Here is an 18113-nt window from a genome sequence, read left to right as displayed (position 1 = left end):
AAATGCTGTTCTAGATCCATTTAGAACAATACACATTGTACAAGAGAGGAAAAAAAGAGAGGAAAAAAGCCAGAGGCAAGCAAGAGAAATAACAATAATATATATAAAAAAAAAAAAAAAAAAGGACAGAAACATCAGAAAGCATAAATGTTATGGAAACAAAATGCATGGGCACTATTTGTAAAAACAAAGAAAAAAAAGAAAAAAATTTTGAAATTCAGATGTAAATTCTAGATACATATTAATCATCACTAAAACTTTTTCTTAGTCATGCTTATCACAAAAGCTCTTCAATCTAATTGCAAAAATAATCAATTAAAAATAGTAAAATAAAATAGTATTTTGCAAAGTCTAAAAAGAAAAAAGAAATTAGCAGCTCCTCTGAGCTCTAAATGTTTTGTAAATCAGGAATTGGGAAAGGTGGCACAGACAGACCTCCAGATTTTCTCATGGCATAGAGAAGAATTTCTATAGCATTGCACAACAGAGAAAGTCAATCTCTGTAGAGGAATGACTTAAGAGGAATTGTATGGAAAAATCAAGGAGCCTGAAAAATAATTGGCAGTTTAGCTGAAACACAGACCAGGCCTAGAAACAAATAACTGAATGAAGCCAGGTCATTGCTGTATACTGCTATATGCCTGGAAGAGCAGAGACCTGATCTTAGTAAGAGTCAGAGCAGGGGTTGCATATGCCTGCCAAGAGCCACATCACTGAGAAGAACACACTCCTCAGCTGAATGAAATGAAATGGAACTTAGGGCAAGTAGAAGGAAAAATGTAAATCCTTAAGACAAACAGCAAAGGCACCTGAAATCAGCTAAGCTCATAGCCCCAGGGATCCTCCCATCCCCAGTCATTTCAAGGTGCAGAGGTGTGCTCAAGGATCCCTTCTTAACTTGGTTTCTTTGAGAAAGAAATCTGGGTGCATGAGATTGAAGGAAGCTGCAATATGCTTTGAGTAGGTCAGCCCAGGTTGTAAAGTATGCCACTACAGTCTGCAGCTACAGGCTTCATCCTCCCTCACTGACCGTACAAAATCTCAAGATTTTCCACCTTGCTTTTTGAGTAGTAGGGTCATCACAATGATATGGCATCTCACCAAACATTCCTTATAGTCAGTCTCATTGCAAGCTCTCCTATGAATTAATTATCTATATATGTCTGTTCCATAGATGCTTGGGAACTACAGCTAAAAAAAATCCAATAAATCCACCGTGCTTTTTTGAAACAGTCTTTAAAAATTTTGTCATGAATTTTGCAACCATAATATGTGCTTGAACATGGTTGAAATGGTTTCACCAAAAAGCTAACTGATATCCTTTCTCATGGGGAATGAACCTGGCATTAGTATTTCCACTGAAATACTTTCCATGCATTTTTCAGTGAAACAGCTTTATTTTAGCTCTAATCATAAAATAAAATGTATAATAGGATTTCCTGTAGGAGTTTTTCAGCAAGATAGCTTTTGAACATTAATTTAAACAGGTAATGCATTGACTGCAATGCTTATAGTGATTCATTTCTTTGTTATTATATTATATAATTCTTTGTTATTTTCAGCATTGCAGTGAATATAATGGAAGAAGCTCTTAACAGACTGCAGTGCCACTAAAGAAAGACTGTTTTATCTGTTAAAATGCTACCTCCACTGAAAATTGCAAATCTCATATTATAGGCCTTGTATATCAATGGCCTGCTTAATTAAACTAGACTATGCCTCCACAACACAATTTGACATGCAACAAAACCTCTATATCTCTGTATTTTAGTCATTTCCTTCCATAATTTGTCCAGTTACACTTAGAATCAATGTCACTTGCTGGTAAACATCCAGAATCTGAACCCAACTGTCTTTTATACATGAAATTGGAATGATATAACAGAAATACTATTCTTGCCATACGTGCTATGCTATTCTATTCTTTTTTTTCTCTGTCTTTTTCAAATATATATTTAGATTTGAACAAGTAGCATATTTTCCTGTGAAAAAATAAGTGCACATAGTTACTGTTTTGATCAGTGAGCAGTTACAAATACTGCTTAGCAGAAGTTACTTGGTTCATTACAAAAATATGAATACAAAAAAACATGAAAAACGAAGGAAAATGCTGAGATCCTCATTCTGTTTCTATCCATTACCTATCCAGGAGTTAACGTCATAGATGATTTATGCAATGAAACTTAAGAGAATAAATGCCTCATATAAATCGGGGAGATTTATTATATTAATAAACTGCCTCTAAAGTCAATAGAATCTTTACATTCTAAGAACTAATGATGAGAAAGGAACACCCTGAGCCCCCTGCTTATCTTTCAGCACAGGCTCAGGACACAACTCCATGTATTCAGGCAGCATTTGGCATCTTGTGAGCCCTAGGCTTTGTAGCCCTGCAGCTCGAAATGCAGCCAAGTGCCTTTCCAACAGGAGGGCCTGGAAATTTTAAAAACTGTGAGCTCCCAGACTTTTCTGCCCTGTTCTCTGAAACAAAAAAAATCTTCAAAATGAAATGCTTTGACAAATCAGGCAAGTACTTTTCAACAATGTTCTGTTTTGCTAAAAAATGTCTGCCAGATCTACACAAGATCAACTTGACTGCAAGGCAAGGTATGTAGGTGGAGAAGACTGATACATCCTAATAGGGTTGGGAAATAGAGTACCACCTCAGAGAAAGGTTTCAGTATGTGCAATTCAAGTGCAAGAAGACAACTCTAAAGGACAGCTATGGTGGGGAGGAATGAAAGTGAGACAAAGTTCCTGCAAGAAAGCAACCTGGCAGAGCAACCTAGTATTCTTCACTGAGACCTCAAAAGTCTGTTTGTATTCAGACCTTAGCTATGAAAACACAAAAAAGCAAAAAAAAAAAACAAATGAAAATGCTGGAAAGTACATACTGTAGAAGAACTGCTAGTGAGGCACCCAATATGAACTGTGAATGTTTTCCATTTCTATAGGTCAACAGATAGAACAAGAATTTTCTAAAATATATTGATCTTTAAAGAGTTGCTGTGTAATCTTGTACATTCTATGTGGTGGAATAATATCCCACGAAATAACAGTGTTATGTATTCAGATGGGATGACTGTATTGCCTAGCTAATCCCGTTAGGAGAATTGGGAGCAGAATGTGTGATATGTGTGTACTGAGTCATAGCTTCATGCTGCAGTCTCTCTTATCTGTCTGCAGCTTTCCCAGAACTGTTGATCTCACGTACTACTGAATTAAGCAAAACAGGCACTTGGCTTGTATAAAACAATATAGTTAGTTAACCACGTTAATTTGTACCATCTGAAGAGCTTGGTCTCTTCTGCCTTGGATTAAGGACCACTTGAACATAGGACATTTAAAGCTAAGTCAGTCTATGGCAAACCAGAAGCGTACATTATAGAACCAAATTAGAAAACAAAAAATACAGAACCTGGCAAAACTTGATAATATAGCAACTAATACATTATAGGTATTAACATTATAGTTTTAATACAATATTGTGTGGAAAGGCTTTTGCATTTAATAAGTAGCCTTTGGTTTAGCCAACATCACTTTAGAGTAAATAAATTAACCAAACAATGGTGTACAACAGAAGTACCTCCTATACTCTGCAGTAACGTGATTAGTTAATATGTTAATTCTCAATTCTCAGTAATTCACATTAAAGTGGTTCACATAGCAAGGCTATCAGCTAATAAAGAAACTACAGAATATTCCTTCTACAGTTGCCTAGGTAATTACATTAAAAGTAGATATTCCACATAATTTTGTAATGTAAAAGACATAAGAATACCCGTATCTGAACCATCTGATCACTTCTTGTTCAGTGAAATTCTCCTCCTCTTGAACAATAATTAAAGCATTTTCTTATAATTTTTGGTTCCATAAAGCAGTATTCTCAAGCACAATTTTATGAGCACTCATTTACTGACTGAACCATTTTTCTCTGCAAAATTGTTTAATGAAGGCAAAATACTTATTCCATAATTGAAGTATCCCAGTAAGTTAGGTACTGTCAAGATATCACCCTTTACAGGAGTTATGATATTTCCTTTTAAATACAGCTGTTTTCTTGGAAGCATGAGTAATATTTTCAATTTTTCCTTTTCCCCTTACCACAAATCCCCACACATCCCCTGAACTCAGTCAGCTTTGACAGCATAATCTTTTTCACTGCAACCTAGAACTGAAAGCCAAGAGCAGAATACAGTTTTCTCTCTAATCTCTGCATCATTTATGCTCTGCATTCACCTCTGAATTGTGCTTGGTCTTCCAGCACAAAATGTCCACTATCTGTTAGTTCATCCATAAATGTTTTAACTATATGCAAATTATTATCTCACCCTGCTTAAATTATCCTTATTTCTTTCTATCCGGTGTGCTTTACCACTACATTCTACTTCATGAGTTCAAATACCAGTTCTTTGATCATCTTCCTTGTCAGTTACTCAATTTTATCATCTCTTTTTACTTCATTTCACCAACTCCATAACATCAAAGTAAAGTCTAACAGCATCTACATTTTTTTCCATCTTGCATTAAAATTCTTTTGCAGTCCTGCTCATCCTCATCTATACCATTTTATACTCATCTCTTATCCACATTGTTTCTGAAAATTGTTCAGTCTTAAATGAAGTCTCAAGTCTGCAAAGGTAGTAGAAAATAGGTAGTAGAAAGGTAGTAGAAATAGGTAGAAAAAATAAACTTTATGTAACAGTGATGTACATCTCGAAATACCTTTCAGTACAAGGATCTGGTGAAAATTAAAGGAAAGCAATCTGTAAGTAATGTAGTCTGGAACTGTACAAGACCAATCAAGTACTAAAAAAAATGGTTTTGTCATGCTAGAGTGTCCTGGTTTCATCTAGGACAGAGTTAATTTTCCTCCTAGTAGCTGGTAGGGTGCTATGTTTTGGATTAGAATGAGAATTAACTCTGTTCTAACTGAAACCAGGACACAGGGGCAGTTACCAAAATGAATCAACTGGACTACTTGGTGTTACAGTTTATTAGATTCATATATTCCCAATACAAAGCTACCTAAATATGCTCAATACGAGGTACACTTCACTGCAGTGTCCCCAAATATAGATATTATTGCACCATGGTGACAAGGACTGTAAAATATATCAATATTTCTTCATCAGTAAGGAGATCCTAACTAGTTTGTATCGGCCCAAGTCAACCTCATTTTCAGCATTTGAGTAGAGTATCTTTACCTTTTTTATTTTTACTTTTTCCTTCTCTCTCTCTCCTGTGGGTTTATGTTTTAGTATTAACTGAAGACATCTCTTTCTTATCAATTAGTTGCTGCTAATTGGTTCTTGAACATTTTTATCAAATTGATTTTCCTGTTCTACAGCACACATTTCTATAGTTTTTAGAGACTGAATGAAATGCAGTGGCTGTTAATACACATGAAAGCAGGCTAGATGATCAAATTGTCCTAGTCTCAATTTCTATTAAGCAGTAGGTTTTTTTGTAGAACCAGTATTTGATTTTTAATTCTAATAGAATTAGCAGCCCAGAAACAGGCCATTCTGCTAATTGATTTACAAATTCAATTAGTACATAATCTTTTTGGTGCTTTGGTAACACTTTCGGTTTGGTGGAGTTATTTTTGTGATCTGTGTGTGTGTTTTTCTCCCCCCCCCCCCTTTTTTTCTTTTTCTTTTCCTTTTTTTTTTTTCTTCTCTTTTTGTGATGTATAGCCCAGACCAGAACTAGGTGCAGTAGTTATCATGAAACGTCTGAAAACTGAACATCAATATTACATTTCTACTGTAGGACTAGCAATATTTCTTTCGCTTCACCATTATTATTCTGTGTAGCTACTAAAGAACAAAATACAATTCAAAAATACACTCAACCTTTAACTACATGTGAATAGTCTTTTAAACATCTGCTATATTTCCAGACTCACTTTATCATATCAGAACCTTAATTATAGCCTGGCTTTCTATTCTGTTTGAACGTGAAGAAAAAATTTCTTTATTTAGATATGACTAAGAGACTTTATGAAATAATTCATTTTATAATTATTCTCAGTATCATAATAATCAGATGGTGATTAAAAATTACTTCTGTTAATATCAACTTATTAAAAACAATGATCTTTAAAAAGGGAGTTCCTACTTTAATAGAAGCAGAGAAATGCCCCTTACATTTTCATCCACTATACAGATGGCAATATAATGGAAATACCTGAAATAAAGACTCACAAGTGATCAGTCTTAGGTAAGTGAAATGTTCAGGCATTCACAGCACTATGAAAGGACTAAAAACAGAAAAAATAAAAAAAAAATCCCTATCTAGTTGAGGCTGATTACTTCTATAGTAATCTACTTAAAAAAATACAGAGACACCAGGCATGATTTCCCTGTCATGAATTCAAGATGACAACACATTAGCACAAAATGCTGCTGGTTGTGAAACTATGCAAGCTAAAACAGTCTTGAAAACTCAGTGTGGCATGTCAGGCTTTCCTCATGAAATCTTTTAACAAACAAATTAATCATAGTAGCCATGCACAATTATGTCATTGTATAGCTGCATTCATCTTGAAGGTTCCCAAGAGTGAGAATATTGGACCAAATTTTCAGAGAAACTTGGACAGAAGAGTGTCTCTTTCTTTTCCCCCCCCTTGTTTAAGATGGGCAACAGACTAAGTCTTCATGGTTTATGATTTCTGGAAACTATTGAAGTTTTTAGGACACTGGGTCTCAAATGACAGTGATTAAAGAATTTGGCTGCAGCTCCAGAATGCAGAGTATTACAAACACAGATACTGTGCTGAATAGCCAAAATAGATATAACAAATCACGGTACCTGATTGTTACCAAACAGAAAAGAAAAACAAATAGCCTGAAGATGACCTTTCACTATGAGTAACAACTTGACAGAAGACAGTCAACTGCTGGCACCCAAATAAGGTGGTCCACATTCAACCTCTGCCCCAAGAACTCCCTAACCGGCAGAATGACGTGACAGAAGCTGCATTGGATGTACTCCGGAGGAAGACACACCCTGTTCACAGGTTTTCCTCAAAACATCCACTACTAGAACTGCATGACAGCAATCCAAACAAAGTTGTAGTCTTAACACTTTATAGCAGTTTATGTGGTTTTGTGACCTCAAAAGTTTAACTGCATTAGAGTTATGATTTATTTTTTCAACTGAGTGGAAGAACATCAATGGCACAGGAGAATTAAAAGCTTCCTCTCATTAAAGCCTTCCTTTAGGTAGACATTACATAGGATACAAGAAGATGAGTAATATAGTATAATTTAATAGTAATTTTGAAAAATACTTAGCAGCTACTTTGAAGACTGGACAAGAAACACCTCCCAGTCAAAAAAGCCAGCTGTTTTCAGAAAAATTGAATGTTTATCAAAAAAGTGAATTTTCTAGAGTAGGACAAATAACATCTGGAGATCCAAAGGAATCAGCTGCTAACTGGCAAACACAAACCATCAAAATACTTTTGATGTAATCCTTATATATGGATTTGTACTTCTGACCTATTTTTACTTTCCCCTGAAAGTTTCCTAGTGCTGTTTATTTAGCCTTCTATATTGTGTGCTGGCTATCAAGAAACACTGTCTAGTTGCTAGAGCAACTTCTTGTTGTCACATAAAGATAGTGAACATTTGCATTTAAATGCTGGTCATGGAGCTTAGCCAAAAGTAGATGAAATGAACTTAGAACATTATTTTTGTGTGAATTATGCCTGGTCACAATGAAAATATACTATTTTTACTGTCTTACATTGGTCAGTTCTACATTCATTAGTTCTACAGCTACTGTTCTACATATTTATTAGTTTGCACTTTTATAAATATAAAATTTTTATACTAATTCACAGAAGAAAAAGTTTTTTTGATAATATACAAACACTACTTGTAAATTGTGAATTTCAAAACCTTCAGTATTTTTTACTAGGCTTTCTGTATCTACTTCAAATTACTCTGAATAATGAGCCTACATCATTTACACAACATTTGAATAAATCAGTCTTTTAATTGAGCTCTAAACCACATGGATGCACTTTTTTCAGCAGCAAATTTCTTAGATCTTTGAGTTGTGAGCCATCAGCAAGTAATTAACTATCACTCAGGAAAACACACTAGTTCAGGTAAGAGGAGTGCTCTCAAGTGTCAAAATGTTCACTTTTTGAAAGCTTCAATTAAGAAAATTTGTAAAATCTATTGTTAAAGAGAGGAAGTTCGTTAAGTTTTCCTGCTGCTAAGAACTCCAAATGTCATCTCCAGCAGTTCCTTTATCCAACAGTTACCTTAGGAATACTAGAGGATCATTTTTCTTTACAACTTCCATTAATTATAAAGAATGAAAACCATTTCTGTAACAGAACTGTTAAAAGCTACACTTATTCTATGCTGCGCTTTAAAGAGAGGAGCATTTGAACAAAACATAAAACAGGTATTAATCCCAAATGTGTTGAATTATACTGTCTTTACTATAATCAAGGGACATGTTGTCTTACCCTGCACAAAATTCAGTGAAAGTGCAGCCAGATAATTTTTTTTTTTCTTAACTCCAAAATACAGTTTGTTCACTGAAAGGAAACCAAAAGAGAAATTCTCACATGAAACCCTTAACTTCCCATTCTTTAACCTCCTTGATTTAGTAGCAGTAGTTGAAAATACTCCTGTCTCAAGTGTAGGGAGTAGCTTTTTCCATCACTAAATAGAAAAGGAATGGTAAATCAGAACTCCTGCTGCTTGGTTCACAGCCCACATAAATTAAAGAAATGGCACTCCTCATTAATATGGCAGGCTCTGATTGCTGGCAGCTGGGAGGCTGAGATGCTACCCGTAGGGCTACTTGTGTTGGATGGATGGTTTTCCACAGAAATGGAGCGGCACAACAGGGCAAAGGATGGGGCCAGAGATGCCTCAGAAAATCTTCAACTGAGACAAATTTATGCTACTTATTACATAATAAATATATCTCCAGGTTAGTATGAGTTATCCCTGATCAGAACTATAACTCGTGTTTGGAATATTTAGCCACTCTTAGGGCAGCAGATTTAAATCTACTGTTGTTCCCCCAAAGCCTTACAGCTTTTAAACCAAGCCTTTTATTACAATACTGAGGAAAACTAAAGGTTGTTTCTGTGCAAGTACCCTTCGTTTCAGATGCAGGAACTATTTGGCCATATCAAAAGATGCTTACCTGCTGGAATGACTGTAAAGGCTTCTAGTTTATAGAATAAAAGACCCTTTGAAAATTAAACTTTGAAATCTACTACTTATTAAATTATATATACAGCAACATGGGTTTATTGTTGTTTTGTTTTTGTTTTTTTTTTTAATATGATAAATTTTTCTAGTATAAAGAGAGATTTTTTTTTCCACACAAGCAAGCTCCAAGCACTTTATCAAACTGTACTAAAAGAATAGACATTCCGTGGCAAGCCCTGAGCATTAGAAATTCTTGCATCCCCCTCTAAGTGGAGAAGTTAAAGCATCACACAAAGCTTCTATAAATGCCTATTTCAGGTGATAATACTGACACTGCCTTTCATTTCAGTACTTTTATGTCTACATGTGTGCTATCACACCTTTGTTTGTGTTTCACATCCAAGATAAGATTTTTTTTTCTTCTCTGATGACATTTCAGATTGAACAAACCTCATGGCTTTCAAGGTGACCCTTTTATCACAGCCGCTCTGGTGTCAATACAGCTGTACATTGGCATTCAGAATAAGAGCACTGACTGATTTAAACTTTAAATACCAAAATATCTTTGATACACCTCAGGGCACAGAAATGATTTCCTCTGAGTTTTCTTTTGTTTACTTTATAATGTCAATTTAACACATGCTGAATATACCATTATCATGTTTCCACTGTGTCTATATTGAGCTGTACTAGGAAAAACTTCACTCACGTTCAATAAACCATGACAAGTATGTATTATAAAACTCAGTTACAAGACAAAACTCTCAAAACAGTGACAAAAACCAAGTGAAATATTTTTCTGAAATGGTCTGGTCTGTTAATGTTTCTTAGCTGTGCATGAAAGTGCAATCAGTATTAAAAGCAAGAGTTGGAAAACAAAGATCCTGCAAGCATAAAATTACTTAAAATTACTATTTTTTTTTTTCAAATTCCATCAAAGAATGAATTTTAGTGATTTCACTTTTCTGTGATGAGATCATGTCTCTCATCATGTTTCTCTGGAAACCTACTACTCATCTGATTTTGCCATCCTGATGCATACTGAACAGGAACTTATTTTATAAGAAGGAGCTGAAAGAAAATCACAGTGATTCACTTCTGATACTATTCACACTGAATTCAACTTCACACAAACACCACTGAAGCCAGTATTCCTTCTGAAGGGGAGTGTTACTCACCCACAGAAATGCCCATGGGATTTTGTGCTAGAATAACCACTTTGAAGATGTTACACAACATAAGACAGTAAAGTCAGATGCTCTGAAAATACTGTGTAAGGACTAAATACATACTCTTGCTCTCTTCTCACTGAAGCTCCACTGAATTAAAAACAAAAAAAACAAACAAACAAACAAAAATAAACAGACACTGATATAAGTCATTGGCTACGTGCTCTACATAATGACCAGCTAGAAAATCCTCTCTAAGAACATCTTTGCAGGCACAATGGCTTTTTGACAAATGGAAGCAAAGACAGATTTTATACAGAGGATCTACTTGGAGGTAGAGTAAGGACTTGGAGATAAAGGAACACACGATCAGATTAAATCTGTGTCAAATCCCATCCTCAGCGATTTCAGGCAGTATTTCATACAGTTGCTTTATAAATTTATAAAGCTTGTTTGTTTAGTTTCTCCTTTTGCTATTTAGTTTCCCCTTTTCCTGTTTCCACTGTGCTGCTGAAACAGAACTCAGCTCTTTCAGTGGTTAGGAGTTTTCTTCCAATTTCTGCCTGCATTTTTTTCATGGCTAGCTTAGCACCTAGATTTGGGATTTATTGTTATTTTCTGCAGTAACATTTGCCTTCAGCTTATTCTCCCTACTCAGTGTTGTTCTCTCTTTTGCTCATGTATTTAGAAACAGAAAACATACTCTCAATCTTCTGTTTTGTTGAACACTATGAAGTTATTCAGTATCTTTTCATATAGAACTTACTTCACCTTCACAGAAGCCTCTCTTTGCAGCCTTCCTGTGCAAACTGCTCCATGAGCACTTCTTTGCTCTAACAATCAACTCTAAGTCTTCATCACAGAAATGATGATGTGGCACATGACAATATAATGCATATTTTTCACATTAGAATACAGAGAGATGATACATGACAATATGATGTGTTAGGACTCTAAGATAAGATGTAAAATAATGTGCATATAGTGTGGTAACATAAAACTGTCTTTCAAATGAATTACAGATAAAATGAAAATAGTTGTAGGGAAGTTTTCCATGTGATACTTATAGATATCATTCTTGTATTCTCACTTAACTAACATTTTCAAATATTCTTAAATCCTCACTCTGCTCCTTATTTTCTAAGTCTCTTTTACACTCCAGCTGCCTGAACATATACATCACCTATTACAAGAAATGAGAATGATAAAGTGACTCTTTAGTCACTTTAGACTAGTTTAGATCAGTAAATTTAGATCAGTAATCTCAGACTTGAAGTGCTACCAAAATAACACAAGTTTCCCCCACAAAGATGGCTTGACTTATCAGGCAATAGATATAAAAGCAACTTTTCAGATTTCTAAAACTTTCCCTACTGTTACTGCTTGTGATAATAAAAGTTCTTTCTTCCTTTCTTCCTTCCTTTCTTTCCTTTTCAGAGTGCTCCGGGTAACACTTGGGCAATGTCCCATGGAGGAAAGAATGTTACCACACACCCACCTGTGCACACATGGCTAACCTCCCTCCAAGCTAGAGTGGTCAAAGGAAGGGCAACACAGACACCTTTTACAAGTCTCGCTACAACAATAAGGTCTTGGGTAATTTGTACTCATTGCCAGTGGTAAAATATGTCCAGTACTCAAGTTTACTGTTTTCAGTGTCACTGAATTTGCAAAGGCTTGATTTGAAAGACACAATACTTTTTCAGTTTCTGAAAGAAGGTGATAAAGGAAGGCCTACATTAAAGTTAGGAATATTCATAGAACAGTCCACATCCTACCCTTCATTTAATTGTTTCAAAGACAGAACTCATAAATAACCTCCCCAGCTGCAACACTGCTTCCTCCATTTATCAAAACTGGATAGAAGGATGTAAACATGTAAACATAATGGTCTTCTGAAGAAGAAATATTAATAAAGCTCTTCATACAAAGACAACACATCGAATTGCTTTATGCCAAGTTCCCAAAGATTCAAGGTCTTGCTGTATTTTTTGTCATGCTTATTTGCATTGGGAAAGTTATCTGTAAGTCCATGCCAAAATTGCTGTAACCACTTACAGTTGGTTTTCTTTTTCCCCACATCCTACCATCTGGGGTGAATCTCTTGACACATGGCAGAAGAGTCATTTTCTAGTTCAGAGAATGAATATTTGTGTGTTTTAAAGAAATTGGAACAGCTTCAAAAACAGAGAAAACCCCTTATCCAACATATAATACAGCCTCCCTGACTGTTGGTGTTATACCTCTGCAGAAAATTGTCTCTGGATGGATTGGATACATCTTGGGTCATCTGGTTTATTGTTGTTAATTTGTCGTTTTTTTCTTGTGTGTGTGTGTGTCTGTTTGTTTTTTTAACTGTCTAGTAGATAAAAGGACTCAATTTCCATCAGCTTTGTAAAACTACCTCAAATTCCCCAATACACACACATACATATAGATATTTTTCAATTCACCCAGCAAAATAAAAAATCAATTGCTTGCACAGCAACTGCTGCAAAGGCACAATGAGTAGACAGGGAATTCAAGTAAACAGATAGAAATAAGCCTCACTTTTCCTGTTTAAGTCTGATTTTATTGTGGTTTTCCTGAAACAGGCATACATTCTGTAGCCATAGCTCAACATGGTTGTATTCTGTGTCCATGATGAAGCAACTATATGGATTTAATTGAGAAAGTGGGAATAGCTATAGCTGGATTTAGCATTTTTTCATCTTTAAAAAATATTACTCTAAGACAAGGTCAAAGAAGGAAGATGTTTTGCATGTACCTAAGCCCATCTATCACTAAATTTCCAATGAGTTGCACAGTGTTTGCTCACTCAGACAAAGCATTCCAAATCAATACGTTTGCTCTGAAGCTGAAAAACAGCACAAATGCTTTGTGGAGGTATTGAAACTGTTCTCTTATTACATTTTCTTTTCTGTGATTTGTTTTCTGTATTTCTCTCTTTCTCTCTCTCTCTCTCTCTCTTTTTTTTTTTTTTTTTACTTGTTGTCTCCTTAGGAATGAGAAACAAACTCATCAGTCCTTTCTATTTACTCTATATTGGATGACACTTCCTCGATGACACTTCCTCAGTAGAAACATACTATATTTCTTTTTTCAGGTCAAATGTGTGACCATGAAAAGCATTTCCATGCAGCTTTCACATTTCAAGGTGAAAACTGTAAAAATATTTACTAACTTGCTAACTTGTTCACATCACCAAAATAACACTGGAAAGCATTGTCTATTCCGAACATAAGGGCCCCTTTATTTTTTTGGTAAATACATGAAAGATTTCTTTCTGCTCTTTTGTCCTTTGATAAAAACAATGAAGTACCAAATCACTCGCATGCATGAACATACCTATTGTTAATATTATTGTTTCAGTGCTTACCAATATGTCTCTGAAAAACATCTGCAGGCTGAAAATCTGAGTTCAGAAAAATGAAACGAATAGAAAAAAAAATATATAGTAACAGCTGATTCTAGCTGTAAAGAGCAGATGGTACTCATCCATATGCTATTCTGAAAGTGGGAGGCCACACAATATATAAGCTATCAAGCAAGTATCAGACGGTCTAGCAAGAGAGCAAATACTGTATTTATTATCTAGAAAGTTCTAGGAGTATTTTATGAGCTCAATTGTCCACATTATTTACTATTCTCAGATAGGATAATTCTTCCAAGTACCAATAGCTCAATGAATGCAAAGTGAATTCATCCTAGATGAAGATCTGTATCTGCGGAATCATGACAACCCATATAGGATTTACTCCAAAGAATGCTGAAAAGCTCTAAATAAGAGCATAAAGAGCATGCTTCTTCTACAGAAGAATTTCATGAGCTAGTAATGACATGAGCAGTACCATGACAATAGACCTGGTTAAACAATATAAGCAAATGATGCTCAGCCTTCTATAGAAAGGCAAAAATATTAAAAAGTTGCAACTTGACAATAATGAAAAAATACATTAATTTTCTGGTGTAAAAAAACTTTTACTGACTGGAAAGATGGGAAATTTATTTCTAAGCCTCAGTCTTATCTCATTAAAACACCAGAGTGTTAAAAAAGAATACCAGATATTTAAGTGTAGATACCAGATATTTAAGTGTCATAAAATACATTAAGTGTATTTTATGACACCCCTTTCCTGCTAAAGGGGTGTCATAAAATATCTCTGAGAAAGAAGCAATAAGAAATAGCCATTCACTCTGGAAAAGGTGATGAGTCTACAGGATCACAAGAAACCTTCAGAGGGAGGAAGGGAATCAACTATTACATTTCTTCCATTGGAAGACAGAAGGCATCACAAAGCCAAAGGATGCAGTTATACACATGGCAGGTGGTAGACATGCAAATTTTTTTTGCCAAAGGATGTTGCAGATGCTAAAATTTTGCAGTTTCAGACAGAAAATGAACTAATTCATGCAAGACTTTGACAATTTTAGAAACTATTCTCAGGAATACACTAAGCTGAAAAAATTTCCTTCTGGAAAAGTGTCTTACATGCTTGCCTTGTTCGTACTTTTCATTGGACATTCTCTAACAGCCACTGCATTGGAGATCTGTTCAGAAATAGGTTCTTGTTTACTTACTTGCTCTTACTAAAACCCCAACAGTAGAAGGAACTGAAAGTTAAGGTTAATTTTCATTAGTGACTTTCCCATTATAATAAATGATATTTTTGTTTACCATGACACTCCAATGGTATTGCACACTTCCCTGTAACTTTTTTCCTTAGTACATGTATCTAGTTTTTGTATCTTTTTTCCCTAGTACATGTATGAACATCATTTGTGCCATATATAGGGTGTGTGTATATATATATATATTAGTATAATAACTGTCACAGTATATTTTTGAACAAAACAAAGTCAAGGTTTTAAGTTATCTGATAATTACTAGTGAGTCTTATTTGCCCTATCTAGGAAGATCCAGAAATACAGATTTCCCATTGGACTGCAGAGTTCTGGAATAAAAGAACAGAAGTACACACTATTCAGTATTGATCTTTGTGTAGTAATTTAGGACTCAGAATCATTACTCATGAGTCATTTTTGTTCAGACAGAATTTGTTCCACAGAAGCCAACACTAATAGTTTTATTCCATAAATAAGAGATGCATGATTCAACCCTTACTTAAATTTTACAAAGTTTGAAACTAAGATCACAGAAAGAGTTCCAGTGAACTCATTAGGCATGCTGTCAAAATGTTTCAAAGCAGCATTACAGATTGTCACTAATGCTCAAGTTTCTGAAACCTGGCTGAAATGATCTTATCTTTGTTACACAAAATGATGAGGTTCATTCCTCTGTCTTTCCAAATTAATTAATTAGTATATGGCTTGTGGGTAATGATCTTCTTCTTTCTATAAGCTCACCTCTACTCATCTAGCAGAGATCTTTCAGAAAGAGAAGATTTAACCCAGGCAATTCATTGTATTCTTTGTTCTACCATGAATTACTTACATCCTCTCCTTTTATGCAAAATGAACAAATGAAACATGGTATGTAACTGTATGTGAGTTAACTAATATACTGACTATTTAGTTAACTAAATAACTGAAGAATATTACAATGTCTTGCACACTGGGACATACATAAATACATGCAGCTGGTCATTGATGAGAAAGTACTATCTGTGCAGACTACAATGGGAGAAGGTATAATGATAATGATGATAACGCAGCTGCAGGACCAGCTGCGGAGTGACATCCTTGAAACTGGAAAAAAAAAAAAAGTGGAAATCCATTGGAATCGAAACTTTCTTATGTTGGAATCTCAGAAAAATCTTTTCATTTTTGTATTTATTTTACTCAAAAGATTACTGTTTTGACTGTATTGTCGTACTTGACTTGCTTGAGGAAAACACTGAACATTATCTCAGTTATGGAATAATTCTGATCTACCTTGAAATGTTCAGTGTGTTGTATTTTACTTATTTAAGGAAACATAAGGATAAGTAATTCCACGGAATTCATCTCTTATTCCTCACACACAGTTGCAATTTTACATCAGCAGCGTTTTTTTGTTTATTTTTGTCTTTTTTTTTTTTTAATTACTAAGTTTTATAATTGTTTGATTAATTATTCAACTAAATTTTAGTTCATAGAATAGAAATACAAAGTAATATTTCACACTAAGAAACCCAGCAAATCCTGAGATTTGCCAAGTAACATAAATCTTCCATTAAGATATTCTAAGGTCCAAGTCCTCTTGTAGCCACTACTACTAAATTGGCACAGTTTCTCTCAGGTGTTCTCTGCTCCAGAAATTCTGGCAGCTGGGGTTGGCCCATTAGTACAATAGCTTGATTCTGATTTTGGAACCCAAATATCACTGCTTGCACAAAAAGAAGTGCAGCTGCCCTACTTGGCCTTCTTTTCTTCTGCACTGATAGACTTGTATGATTAAACAGCATCAAGAGACTCATTCATCCATTTAACACATGGCCAATAATTGAAATTGCTTTCATATTCTGAAAGAGAAATGAGAGGTAGGAAAGTAGTTCAGAGCTCTTAAGTCCCACTAAACAAAACAGAGATAATCCCCCTCAGAGAAGTTTCACTGAAGATAAATCCGGCCCCATTAAAAGTCAACTAAAATCTGCTGTTGAATTGCAGCGGAGACAAGATACAATTCTTCGTAATTTCTTCTTCACCACTGAAGTGTCAATTACCAAATTTTTCATAAAAAGCAAAGCAATGTTCAATACTATAAAAATATTCCTACTACTGTCAGGTATAAAGAAGAGGTAGAGAAGCCAACTAGGTAGCTACTGGTACATTACAATGTTCTTTGGCTTTAAAAACAATAAGCACAGTGAAAAACACATGAGAAGATATAATTTCTAAAAAATTTTGGAGAAAACAATTAATATATTAAAAAAAAAAAAAACTGTCGGTTTTGCGTACACCTACAGACACTTTGTTCCAAAGACAATGGAAAGTAAAATGGGAAATTCTGAATAGTCTCAGTAAGGGTCTATGTAAAGCTAAGTGAAGGAAAATGGAATATATTCGGATGAATATTGAGGTAACGGAGAAATGTAAAGAATTAATTTTAAGATGCTGAAAATACAATGCATAAGAACATATTGATCTGCAGGTTCTAAAAATTGGTGGAAAGTGTTTGCAATATAGAACAAATTAGAACTCTCTTCAACAGATTTTTATGGAAGAAACAAAGAAAGATGCTATAAGTAGCTGCACTTGAATTATTTAAGCTACTTAAAACAATTGAAGGGAAGTTCTTGAGAACTTTCAAGTCAACATTTAACTGTCATTAGGTATTGAAACAGCAAGAAAATCTCTATTCTACAAACCCTTTTAAAAAAACTTCAGTCTAAAAAAAAGATTTACCAGTAATACTAGAGACTTAGTTGAACCTGAGATTTGTCCTTAGAGAAGGACAAGGGGATTGCAAGATTCAATTGCCCCACTCCTCTCCCTCCACTGGTCTCCCAGTGTACTACTGGCATTAATCTGTTAACATAAGCATTGATAAATGAACACCGAGATACTAGACTCTGTCTATATATATTTAAAAAACCAGAAGCAATCCTACAATAGTTGCCAGCATTATAATTTGGTACTGATTGCAGTTTAGGCGCTAGTTCTGGAATGTGTGTGTACTTGAGTTTTTATTATGTATGTGGCTATCACTGTGTGCTGCTATTACCTTTCCTTGTCTTACACCCCTTGAGGTCTTAGACAAGGATTAAGCGATATTACTAACAAGCAATTTGTAAACATTGCTGCCAGTGCA

General features: G+C 34.8%; 1 protein-coding gene across 5 annotated transcripts in view; it reads right to left on the bottom strand.

Moving 5' to 3' along the window:
- Positions 1-18113, bottom strand: part of SLC2A9 (solute carrier family 2 member 9) — a 127024-nt gene that overhangs the window by 19725 nt on the left and 89186 nt on the right. The window lies entirely within an intron of this gene.

Source organism: Anas platyrhynchos, chromosome 4, assembly GCF_047663525.1.
Source record: "Anas platyrhynchos isolate ZD024472 breed Pekin duck chromosome 4, IASCAAS_PekinDuck_T2T, whole genome shotgun sequence".
Lineage (NCBI taxonomy): Eukaryota > Metazoa > Chordata > Aves > Anseriformes > Anatidae > Anas > Anas platyrhynchos.
The sequence above is the reverse complement of the archived record's forward strand: the minus strand, read 5'-3'. Positions and strand labels throughout refer to the sequence as shown.